The 11,776-nt window shown below is 48.4% G+C and overlaps 1 long non-coding RNA gene across 1 annotated transcript; it reads left to right on the forward strand.

Annotated features, from left to right (window-relative positions):
• Positions 1 to 1,043: 1,043 nt before the first annotated feature.
• Positions 1,044 to 5,844, forward strand: LOC129402180 (uncharacterized). The gene is made up of 4 exons (XR_008628574.1): positions 1,044 to 1,132; positions 2,992 to 3,104; positions 4,299 to 4,412; positions 5,471 to 5,844. It is a non-coding gene; the product is annotated as an uncharacterized LOC129402180 (long non-coding RNA).
• The last annotated feature ends 5,932 nt before the right edge of the window (positions 5,845 to 11,776 follow it).

Raw genomic sequence — 11,776 nt, forward strand, 5'->3', positions numbered from 1 at the left:
TCTGCCATTAATATCGCTGTGATCGGTGAATTTCCCTGGCTGTCATTGTGTCAGTGCCTGGGACCCCACACTTGGTGGCAGGAGTGTGGGGAATGTCCTTACGCCTCGGGACAGTGCCAGGACAGAAACCAAAGCCTCATGCTTGCAAAACACAGGTGCCCTGCTGTTAAGCCCCATCAAAATTGCTATATTTGGGGGGCATCTGGAGCAGTAATACAGTGGGTAAGCCGCTTGTCTTTCATTAGCACACCGGGTTTGATGGTTGGCATGCCGTATGGTTCCCAAGCACTGCCAGGAGTGACCCCTGAGCGCTGATGAATATGGTCCCCAAATAAGAATCGCTGTGTTCCAGGGTCTCTGCCAGCCTGACTGCAGTGGGTCTGATGGGTCCTCGTGCTCCAGATTGCCAATGTCCAGTCCCCCGTGTGGGTCGCAGCCCTGGCCGGGGACTTTTTCTCTAGGGAAAGAAGTCTGCCAGTCTTTTTCTAAACCAGACTTGGCCTCAGCTGTAAGGGGGAGAGGATGAAAGTCTTCCTGTTTGCAGACTCAAAAAGGACTTTTCTCCCTAAAGAAAGGGAGAAATGGGAGTGATGGCTTAGCAGGCCGAGCACCTGCTTTCAGAACCCCCCCAGAGCTGGGGGTTGGGGTGCAAAAACAAGATCCTGGAAAATCATTGGTATAAGTGTTGTATTCCTCAGAAATCACAGAAATGTGTTATCATCTCTCTGGCCTATTGTTTTTATACCTCTTTTTCCCTGTTTAACGTTTACTCATCAAGCTCACCTCAAAACATATTTTGTTTGATGAATCCACCTATTCATTTTGAGGCAGTTCATTTTGAGATCGCTTGTCAAAGAAAACAGTCATCTCTGGGTCTGGTAGGGGCCGTAAGTTTACCCCTTTCTTGTCTGGCCCGAGTTGACTCTTGCTGATGTGTCGGCCGTTACTCAGTACAGGGTTGCCCTTGTGAGCTTTAGACCACCAGAAAAGCTTGATCTTTTTTAAAATAAGTCCTTTTCTCTCTTTCTTTTTTAAGATCCTGTGTAAAATATTACAAACAAAGCCCTCTTGATGAGCAACACGTCTTCCAGCTACCCGTCAGACCAACCGCCGTGAAGGATTTGTACCAGAGGTAAATGGCCTGGGCCTCATGCGGCCGTTTCTGTGTTGTTTCCGGGGGGCTCTGTGTCTGGTGGGCTTCTCCTGCCTCTTCCCCAGACCTTTCTCTGCTCGCCGTCTCAGCTCTTGTTCTCTCCCTTTGTAATCTCATCTAGACAGAACAGGAGGAAGGGCAGCTGGTAAAGGAGACGGACAGGAAGTGATCCGGATAAGAGGGCAGAATGAGAGGTGTGGTGATGGCTCTGTCCTCCACAGACATTGAGGAGCCACACTGGGCCCCTGGCTCTGTTGGCCCGAAATCTGTCCTATTCAAACCTCTCCTCCCTTCTTCTCGTCACTGATTCTCCTGTCAGCACCCTCAGAATTGCTTAGCAGATGTCACAGTGACCTTTGAGGGTGGGGAGATGGCTCCAGGGAGTAATGCTCAGGCTCTGTGTCTCCCGACAGCAGGAATGAGCCCTGAGCAACTCACTGGGAAGTGCCCCAGCCACACACCCCACTCAAAGTGGATTTGGTGGCGCCGAGGGGTGGGGGGTGGTTCACCAATTCTCCCTCCTTTAATATAGACATTTTTAAAAGACTTTCAGCACTCAACATTTGAACTGGGCCATCTGTCATTCTGTCATGTGGAGATCTGTCTTACTTTGAATTCAACCCCTCCCTCTACTCCCAAGACTGAGAATGCTCCTCCTCCTCCTCCTCTTCCACTTCTTCCTCCTCTTCCTGCTCTTCCCTTCCTTTCCTTCTCTTCCTTCCTCCTCCTCCTCCTCCTCCTCCCACTTGGTACTGGGCACTGGGCCTCGGACACACGTGACGTGCTCTACCCCTTGAGTCAGTCCCGCCGAGAGTCCCTCTCCAGTGCTTCCTCTGCCCACCTCTGAGTTTTCACCGGAACTGTCCCCTCCGCTCTCTTCTCCGTGTGATTACTTACTTTCCTGCTCAACCCTTCACTTCCCTGGGGCTTTCGATAGTGACAACTCGCGTCTCCGTTATGCTCCCGAGTGGAGGGCCCAGGTCTGGGTGCCTGTGAGGTGTCAGCACCAGCCCCAGTGTCCCGTAGCAGTGCAGGCACTGCACCCAAGGCCCTTCTCGACACGGATTTGGTGTCTGTTCAGGTGACCATAGCCAATCTCCACCTAATGCCCCGAACAGAACCGGGATGTGACGTGACACTCGCATCCCTTACTGCCCCTGTACCTGCTTCCTCCCTGTAGACTCCTCACGCGTGTCCTTGCATGCCATCCTGCCTGCTGTGATGCCTGGTCTGTACACGCCCCATATGGAGGGTCAGGTTGTCTTTTCTGATTCACCTGCTCCCGTGACCTTCCTGAGACCCGGGTCCGAGCAGGACTTCCTCCTATCAGAATGGCTTTCTATTGCCTTGGTGCCCCCCGGCCCATGGGCCCCCCACTGCTGGCCTTGCCCCATTAAGTTGAGGACAGTGTCCATGCCCTCACTCCCACGTCCCCTTGGGCCTGTCCCCGCTCTGCAGTCCCCCGCTGAGCTCAGTCACCCTGGCCGTGGCCTCCTTCCACATCCGTTCCCCTGAGGCCGAGAAGGTTCCTCATGAAATCCTCATTCCTGTCATGTTTCCCTTCCTCTAGTAACTGTGCTTTTCTGGAGTTGCTGCTGTTGTGGGGGTCACTCCCAACAGTGTCCGGGTGGGAGTGGTCAGGGATCTCGGGCTGCCCCAGCTCCCATGCAGGCTGCAGCATGCAGGGCCCGTGCCTGCGCTTGAGCTGCTCCCCGCACCCCGTGACTGCTAAGGGGGCTTGGAGCTGTGTCAGGCCTTGTCAGATGGAGGCAGAAGGGAAAGGCTGCGGTTGAACCCCCATTCCCAGCCCCAACCCAACCTTGATCTTTTTTTCTCAGTGAGAAGCCACAGAAGTGGAGAGTGGAAATAAATAGTGGTCACAAGAAGGTGAAAACTGTGTGGCAGCTGAGTGACAGCCCTCCTGGGGACCATCTGAACCCCTCCAAAGTCGGTGAGGCGGGTTTGTGGTACTGGAGGCTGGAGATGGTGCAGCAGGAAGGGTATTTGCCTCGCACGCAGCTGACCCAGGTTCCCTCCCGACACTCCATGTGGTCTGAGCGCAGAGCCAGGAGTGAGGCCTGGACATGCCGCTATGGCCCAAAACTAAAGAAACAGTTTCTCCACTGGGAAATAACCTGAATGCACTGGCAGATCATTTCTGTCACTCTCGTGCCTGGCTTTAATTAATTTTCCTGAGCTCTGGGTGCAGAGTATATTGATTCGGGGGTTGGGGGGAGCAGTAAAGAGCGCCCTCCTCACCCTGAGCAGAGGGACAAACACCAGGGCCATGGGAGAGGCGTCAACATTACAGTAGGGCGGGGGGAGAGGTCACCCAGTGGAAGTGCCACTTACTCCGCACATCCTGATGGGCACTCAGAGCAGTGGTGAGACCCCCGTCAGCTGGTTTCTAAGGCTCTCCCACCTGGCCCATGTCAGTGACAGACAGGTTAGGTCTCTGTGTGACTAGCTCTCGCCAACACGCCCTCCTTCAGTCAGTCCCCGGGAATTGTCACGCATATGCTGCTTCTCCATCAGGTGCTGCCCCCTGGTGTAAGGACGGGTAAGGGCCTGCCAGTGCTGCAAGGGTTGCGCAGAATCAAATTTTTGTGATTTAAGGCAAATAGAAGATTTTAATGGCCCATACCAATCTGCTGGGGAGTAACTGTAATTGATATTAGTAGAATTTCCAGAAAATATTTATTCTTTCCCCCAAAAAATACGTGTTATGATATAATGGGAACCTCCCTCAACTAGAATGTCTTTCTCTGCTCAGAGGGTTGAACTGTTAGGTCCTAAAGAAACTGGTGATGGTGCCATCTTTTCTGTATAATAAAAAAGTAGGAAATTAGAAAATCTAGAAAATTAGAAGTCAGGGCTAGAGAGAGTTTAACAGGTCAAGTGCAAATTTAGAAGGAGACCATGTTAGAAAATAGTGAAACACTGATTTCAACGACCTTGTTTTGTTTCGGGGCCACACCTGGCAATGCTCAGTGGGTCCTCCTGGCTCTCAGAGGTCCTTCTGACGGTGCTGATTGAACCTGGCTTGGCTGTGGTCAAGGCAAGTGCCCTCCCTGCTTTTGATTATTATCAAAATTCATTAGTACTGTGGTAGAAAAGCCAGTAAGTTCTATGTTTCTCGTTACAGATTTTTCTGAGCTAACATTCAATGCCAGCCTGGAAGAAAAGACATGCTTCACCACCATAATCACCTGCAGCCACGTGCATTTCAAGTGAAGTGTGTGGACGGGGCTTGCTCAAGGTATGTGTTCATTCTCGGGATACTGTGAGCTGGAGTCACCACTCACTTTGTAGATGTTTCAGCAACAGAAAAGCTATAAATTAAATCCATAAAATTTCTTGGAGGTATTTCATTGAGGAAAGGTAATTGAATTTAGCATAAAACAGATTGGTTTTGTTTTTTGTTCTTGTTTTGGTTGTTTTTGCCTTGTACCAGAGATAACGGGCTCAGGTGGCTCAGGTATTTGCCTTGCATGTGGCAGACCCATGTCCCCTGAACACCACCAGGAGTCAGCCCTGAGCACTGCTGGGTGTGATCCCCAAAACTAACAATGAACAAAAGGTTGTCTTAAATACAGAAATAGTGAAACTAAAGCTGTATTTTTTGAAAATAAGAATTGGTGATTTTATTTTTTTCTAGCTCATCTCAGAAAAGGGTCTATGTGGCTGCTCATTTACTTGGTATCCACCTAATGCTTTGCTCCACTTGCCTGAATTTTACCTATAGGTAATTGATTGTCATGTATAGAACAGTAGTGATATAGTGATTTCTAACTAAAGTACTCTTTCTAGGTAGATTTGGATTGGAAACTTGTTCATAGAATATTTTGTGATGATCCCTTTTTGCAAATTGAAAATAAATGTATAGTAGTAAAGATGTCTAAGCAATAGTAAAACGGGTAGGCCACGTGACTTGCACACAATCAACCCAGCTTCAATCTCAAGAATCCCATGTGTTCCCCAATCTCTGATCACAGAGCAAGGAGTAAGCCACAAGAATCACCAGGTGGCCCAACATCCAAAAAAATCCCTACTAAACTAAAACCCCAGTATTGACTTTGAGAGAGATAATATTACAGATCATTTTAAAAATTTTGGTTGTTTTTATTTTCTAATTCTAAAATTCTAGTATCTGATCCCTCCTCCTCCTCCCCAGAATAAAACAGAAAGAAAAAAATCACAACAACTGAAAACAAATGTACATAAACATTCAGAGCAAAGAAGGAAAGTGGTGATGATTGTCCTCTAACAGCTGCCTCGAAAGCTGCCAAATGACCGGCCTCAGCTGTGTCTCCGCAGGAGGAGCATCAGGAGAACTGCAGCGAGCAGGACACAGAGGGCGAAGACGGTCGGGACCACGATCTCAGTCACCATCCGCATGGGGCCCCGCACAGCTTCTGAAAGGGAAGAAGGCCAGAGCAGAGTGTCACTGCATTGCTTCATCTGGCAAGCCTGACTGCCTGGGAAACTCAGAAGGCCACCCCTAAACTCTCCGCTTGGTCTTGTCTGCCATGAAAGGACTTGTCTGCCTGGGGGATTTAATCTCACAAAAAGTTGTGTGAGGACTTTGTAAACATTTCTGGAGATAATGGGATAAAGGATGCCTAAACAGTTCTTCCTTTGATTCTGCACTATAAAGTCTAATGCATGCAGATTAGCATTTGTGTTGATTGTACATTATCACTGTCACTGTATCACTGTCATCCCGTTGCTCATTGATTTGCTCAAGCAGGCACCAGTAACGTCTCCATTATGAGACTTGTTACTGTTTTTGGCATATCGAATACGCCACGAATAGCTTGCCAGGCTCTGCCTTGTGGGCAAGATACTCTCGGTAGCTTGCCAGGTTCTTCGAGAGGGGCAGAGGAATCGAATCCAGGTCGGCCGCGTGCATTAAACCAAGAATGTTTGCCTCCATGTTTCATTCTCTACAGTTTTGGTTTCAAAATTAAATTTTTCATGGTGGTGTTAGAGAGTTTGTACAGCAGGCAGGACATTTGCCTTGCACACAGAGGACCTGAGTTCAGTCCCCAGCACCGTATATGGTCCTGTGAACTCCTGCTAGGAGTAAGCCCTAAGCACAGCTGGGGATGCCCCCCCCCCTTTTTTAATGAAAAAAAAAAGGTATTTTTTTCTATGGTAACTCTTAAGTAAGAACCTATTTCGTGTATGTTAAGAGAGTGTGGGGGCTGGAGCAATAGAACAGCGGGTAGGGTGTTTGCCTTGCACGCGCCAACCCAGGTTCAATTCCCAGCATCCCACATGGTTCCCTGAGCACTGCCATGAGAAATTCCTGTGTGCAGAGCTAGGATAACCTCTGTGCATCGCTGGGTGTGACCCAAAACAAGAGAAAAGAAAGTGTGGACACATAGATACCAGGCCTGCATTTCCCCTCTGCCAGACACTGTGTTCCCAGAATGAACAGCACTGGATCTATCCTGAGGGGTGCCTTGGCCGCACGTCATTCCTGCATCGTGTCTGCACTAATTTCATCTTAGTTCGAGTGTAGCTGGGTGGTTGGGTTGTTTGGGTAGGGAAGAGGTGACAGTGGCCTACTAGTCTGTGACAATAGTCAAGTTCGTTCCATTTGGTCTACTATTATGACATATTGACTTAGTTGGCTTTTTTTTTTAAAGAGGAAATATATTTCTGATTATCCTTAAAAGGAGGAAAAGAAACAAAAATGTAGGGGCCAGGGGATAGCATAAGAGACAAGCCAGTGCCTGCACAGCGTGGCCTGATTCTGTCCCTGGCACCACAGGAGCCCTCTAGGCATCACCCAGGGACAGCCTGGCAGCTCCAAGCACCACAGGCACCTGCACCCCGGTTCAGAGATGGGGCATGTGCGGGCACCCGGGCAGAGGTCCACCTGCTGGGGGAGGAGGTGAGGCAAGCTTGGGCCACACCTGACAGTGCGCAAGACTTCCTCTGGAGGGCTGGAGTGATAGCACAGTGGGTAGGGCGTTTGCCTTGCACGCGGCCGACCCGAGTTCGAATCCCAGCATCCCATATGGTCCCCTGAGCACCACCAGGGATAATTCTTGAGTGCATGAGCCAGGAATGACCCCTGTGCATTGCTGGGTGTGACCCAAAAAGAAAAAAAAAAAAGACTTCCTCTGGACTCTGCTCAGGAACACTCGTGGCAGTGCTCACTAACTTCTCCATCTTGCCAGCCCACAGTGCTTGATTATGCAACATCTCTGATACTCTGGTGCCTCAGAAATGCTCTTGGGGACTGAAGAGTGCTCAGCAGGCTGGAGTGTGTGTGTCAGCAGGAGGCTGGGTGGATCCCCAGCACCTGGTTGATACTGTACCATGCCAGGACAGCCCCTAAATACCACTGGGTGTGACCCAAGTGCTGTTGGCAAACCAGAGCCCTCCCCTACTCCTCCTGTATCACTTTAGAGCTAACAGTACTTACTAGGTATTTGCTACATGGGTGTCTATCTGGAGAAGTCTCTGACTGGAATCCTTTCCATTAGGTTGCAATGGTTAAGTTTCCCTTCCTTTCACAAACCCCACTGTGACAGGTCAAGTCATAAATTCACAGAAGCCAGAAATCAAAGCGTTTCACTGGCAGTTACATATGCATTTGATGCTCCGTGTTTTTGAGGTCCAGGATTGATTCCTGGTACCCCAAAACAAAAAACCCACAAACAATGAAAGAATGTTTCCCCCCTGCCCTTTTCTTTTCACTCATGCTCTGCCACTGAATGGTAACTGGGGGGAAATGGAAATCTTTTTAATCTTGTCGTTTGGAAGATGACTTCAGGTCGGTGCATGTCTCAAGAGTCTGGCGATGCTGCTATTATCAAAGACCGCTGAATCCACTCACCCGCAGCAAGCATCTGGGTGCTGACAAAGCAAGTTTCCAAGGCTTTGGCGTGCCAACTTCCCACCTAATCCAAGCGAAGGAACAGTGTCCTGGTCAGTTTCCTTTTTTTTTTTCTTCTTTTCTGTTTGAAATCACTTTTGAACCATGTAAGAAATTAGATTTTGAAGGTTTTTTGTTTTTGTTTTTGGGGCATATTGCTTCCCACATTACATTTTAGATGAAAATGCAGCAGAGCAAATAGGAAATCATAATGTTTGCTAACGAAAAATTACATCTGTATTAGTCAAACTGGACTTTAGGTAAGGCCTGTGTCAGCCTCTGAGGTCTAAGTAACTGGAAATGTAGGCACCAGGCCGGGAGTGATAGAACAGTGGGCAAGGCGCAGCCAGCCCAGGTTGAATTCCCAGCACCCCATGTCGTTCCCCAAGCACTGCCAGGAGTGATCCCTGAGCACCACTTCGGGAGACCCTAAAAACCTCACTAAATACTAAATGCCAAGACACCTGTCTTCGGAAACTCTCGAGCTCATTTGCCAACTTGATTTGGCATGAGTCTCAGGCAATCACAAGCTAATATTGAGTTCACAAAGTTAAGCAGAGAAGCGATAAAGGAAGACCTCAAACAGAGGAGAGCAGCAGTGTTGGTCCATGAGGCAGAAGCCAGGAAAAGTATTCACAATGTTCGCCTTTCCTTCACCAACTAAAAGACTAAGATGACTGCCCTCCGACATCCTGATGGATCTATCGCATCTTCCAGAAGGGCAATGGAGAGGATTATTTATGACTTCTACTCAGATCTGTTCAACAGCCACATCCACCTGCCCAGATACCAAAATCTGCAGGATGGATATGTCATTCCCAAGGCCCTCCGTTCTGAAATCCACACGCCATTTTGTCGGTAAAGATGCGCATAGCACCCATCCAGACAAGGTCAGACTCGAACACCTGAAGAATCTGCTGCCAACACTCATCAATACACTGGCTTGGCTCTTCACACACTACCTGTCCGAATACAAGGTTCCATCCCAATGGAAAACCAGCAGGGCCATTCTGTTGTACAAGAAGGGAGACATCCATGACATCAGCAACTATCGCCCAGTCTTCCTGTTGTCCATCGTCTACAAGTTGTTCACTCAGGTCATCCTGAATAGGCAGAACACTAGACGAAGGACAACCATGCGAACAGGTCGGGTTCTGAAAAGGATTCAGCACTATCAACCATATCCACGTGATGACCAAGGGCATTGAAATTTTGTGAGAGTTCAAGATGCCACTCTGTCTAATGTTCATCAATTTAAAGAAGGCCTTTGATTTTGTTGAGACTGAAGCGGTCATAGAAGCCCTAGCCAAACAGGGCGTTCAAACTCAGTACATCAAGATCCGCCTTGAGCTGTATTACTAGGATCTTACCGTTCTACAAGGAAGTGATCATTGACTTATAAAGAGAGGGGTTCAGCAGGGTGCTACCATTTCACCAAAACTCTTCAGTGCCACCCTCAGAACATCATGCAACAATTGTCATCATCATCGTCATCCCTTTGATCGTCAAATTTCTCGAGTGGTCTCAGTAACGTTTCCATGCGTCCTAGTCCTGAGATTTTAGAAGCCTCTCTTTACTCATCCTTCCCAATGATACCACATTGGAGGCTCTTTCAGGGTCAGGAGAATGAGACCCAGCATTGTTACTGGTTTTGGCATATGAATAAACCATGGGGAGTTTTCGAGGCTCTCCCATGTGAGCAGGAAACTATTGGTAGCTTGCCAGATTCTCCCAGCAGGAGAAGTAGGCTATAAGATGTCACGCAGCTGCAAAACGACTGTGCGCTTCCTGGAGCTTTGTTTTTAGTCTCTGAGTGTTGGCCATTGTGGGATTAACAGCGCGGGGGGCAGTCCCAGGGTGTGACTGCCTAGCTACTGGAAAATGGGAAATCTGGGCAGAAGAGGCCCAGTCCTTGAGCAGACTTGGAGGTCTCAGCCCCGGGTCCCACACAGTTGACAACTGTAATGGGAAAAAATGGGAGTGAAGATAGATGGTTGGCAACTACACCACCTCCGCTTCGCTGATGACACCATTCTAATAACATCAAACATTAGCCAAGTGGCACAAATGCTGGCCGACTTCTACCGTGAGTGTGGAAAGGTCGGACTGCAGCTGAATCTCACCAAGACTGTTCATGAGAAACAAACTAGTCCCTTATGTCCCATTTGCTCTCAATGGAACAAACATGTTTGAACGCAGCAGCTATGTGTACCTGGGTCGAGAACTCAACATGAGGAATGACTTGGTGCCAGAATACACAGGAGGAAGACATAAGTGTGGAACGGTTTCAAGAGCATCGAAGAAGCTAAGAGGATTAAGAACCTCCGGCTCTGGGCACACATTTTTGACTTCACTGTTCTCCCTGAACTAACAAATGCCTCAGAGACCTGGGCCCTATGAAAACAGGGCGAAAACGCTATTCAGGTATCCCAAAGAGGAATCGAAAGGGCTATGCTTGAAATATCAAATTTCAAGTGAGAGAAGGAACCTGGAGTTCCAAACTCCATCAATGATCAAGAATCAGGGACGCTGTCTTGTTTGCCAAGGTGTGGAAAATCAGATGGGCCGAGCACATAATGCAATTGAGAGATGAGTGCTGGACTAGAACTGTTACCGACTGGATTCCATGGGTCATCAAAAGACCACATGGTTGCCAACCTATGAGAGGGTCAGACTTTTTCATCAAAACCCTGAATGAGGGACTAGAGTGGTAGCACAGCGGGGAGGGCATTTGCCTTGTACATGGCCGAACCGGGTTCGATTCCCAGCATCCCATATGGTCTCCTGAGCACCGCTTGGGGTAATTCCTGAGAGCAGAGCCAGGAGTGACCCTGTGCATCACCGGGTGTGACCCAAAGAGGAAAAAAAAAGGAAAAAAAAAAGAAAAGTAAAACACCCTGAACTACCTTTTTGAGGCTCTTCATATTCCTGGAGCAAGCAGATGTCATTGGGCTATACTAGCACGCAACAGGGAGAAATGGAGACATTACTGGTGCCTGCTCAAGCAAATCAAAGATCAATGAGATGATAAGTGATACAAATGATGGGTGCCAATGACAAAAAGGCTCATTAGAAACAGGACAAAAAATAAAACCAGAATAAGACACTCAGACAACAGACACATAAGGACCGTTTAAGATTGCCTAATGATGCGTGCTCCAGACTCTGATTCTGACCTGCCCCAAATTTCTACTGTTCTTGGGGTGTCCCAGGTTTAGTGAGGATGTCTCCCACACTACCAACCAGAGACTCTTGGGCGAGTCTGCCTAGGTCCTCTGCCGTCTTCCAGATCGGGCCCTTCCGCTAGTCCCCCTGACTAGAGTCCTGCCAGGCTGGTTTCTATGGAAGAAATAGCTGGTGTAGTCTGTTTTTTCTAAACCCAGCAAAACCTGGTCTGGTCCTTCTAAGGAAGAGAGATCCAGCTTGGTCCAATTTTTTCAAACCGCAAAATCTGGATAAAGTTCCTACATGTTATGTGGAGGGATCTCAACCACTAGGGGTCCAGAATGTTGTGCCCAAATTTCAGATCTGCAGAGTTGGAGAGACCCAGTTCCACACACAATAATGCAAAAGCAAATGAATTTTATTACTAGCCCGAGCCATCACTAGCTCGAGCTAGGGTCCAAGTCTCATCCAATGCAGTGGAGTCTTGACAAGGACCCCGACTCCGAATCACAAGCAGATAATTTGGGGTTCAGAATAAAAAAGCAATTTATATACTGGTCTATTTT

The sequence above is a fragment of the Sorex araneus genome, chromosome 2 (assembly GCF_027595985.1).
Source record: "Sorex araneus isolate mSorAra2 chromosome 2, mSorAra2.pri, whole genome shotgun sequence".
NCBI classification, from domain to species: Eukaryota; Metazoa; Chordata; class Mammalia; order Eulipotyphla; family Soricidae; genus Sorex; species Sorex araneus.